Consider the following 1,139-nt stretch of genomic DNA (forward strand, 5'->3'; position numbering starts at 1 on the left):
GCCCACATGGAGCTAAACATAGAGGGGACAAACAAGGACAGACGAAGGGATTAAGTCGATTACATCGACCCCAGTGCGTAACTGGTACTTAATTTATCGACCCCGAAAGGATGAAAGGCAAAGTCGGCCTCGGTGGAATTTGAACTCAGAACGTAACGGCAGACGAAACACCGCTCAGCATTTCGCCTGGCGTGCTAACGTGTCTGCCAGCTCACCTGCGCCTACATGTATATATATTTCTCATTTCTTAATTCATTTAGAATATGTCAATCCCACACTTTGAGTGTCTGTAAAAAAGATAGTGGCACAGCTTTAAGGACCCCTTGAAGTTCTTCAGTAAATTAGAGAAATTAACTAATGGGAGAGATAATTAAACAAAACAAAGAATAATTGGCATTTCTTCATTTGTTGGACCCCATAGAAGTGAAAGTGTTTTCCTCCAAAATGGAATTACTAAAGAATGAAAGTAAACTTGTGGATGGTAGGATCTCGGTACCGGCTGTATTTTATGAAGCATCCAGTGTGACAATGCCATTATCGAAGGTGGATCCATCAAATATATTGATTACATTCCTAATTAACGTGAGTAAAGACGGCAGTAAACTACCCATGTGAACAGAAAGTTAACAAGATAAAAGAACGGACACAAGAGACGATCATTTTTCGGCGAAATTTATGGCCTTCTCCCTTGCATTTGACATTTCGCCTACGAAAGCTAATACTGACAAGGTAAATAGTTTCACTTTCAAAGAAATGCCCATTGGTTTAAACCGAACTACCACCACCACCACCACCACCACTATTACTCATTACCTACATCAACAAGTATTTGATCCAACACAAGAACGTTTTTGTCATCCATCGTCCTTATAATTCTGAACTAATGTAATCAAATACAAAATATTTCTATTCATCAGTACTTGCAAGCACATACATGAGGATACTAGATTTAGTGTTTTTTTTTCGTTATAATTCCTCATTCCTAAATGAAAAACACACACAAAACCATATCTGAACATATGAGAAACAAAAAAGTCAAAATTTAAAGTTTTTCTTCTGATACACAAGGATATGAAGAACCATAATTATCAATTAATATTTCCAAATGAATATAAAGCAATAAATTGTCAGGATCGATA

The 1,139-nt window shown here is 37.0% G+C and overlaps 1 protein-coding gene across 2 annotated transcripts in view; it reads right to left on the minus strand.

Annotated features, from left to right (window-relative positions):
• Window positions 1-1,139, minus strand: part of LOC106876409 (zinc finger protein 271) — a 25,369-nt gene that overhangs the window by 6,446 nt on the left and 17,784 nt on the right. The window lies entirely within an intron of this gene.

Source organism: Octopus bimaculoides, chromosome 20 (assembly GCF_001194135.2).
Source record: "Octopus bimaculoides isolate UCB-OBI-ISO-001 chromosome 20, ASM119413v2, whole genome shotgun sequence".
Lineage (NCBI taxonomy): Eukaryota > Metazoa > Mollusca > Cephalopoda > Octopoda > Octopodidae > Octopus > Octopus bimaculoides.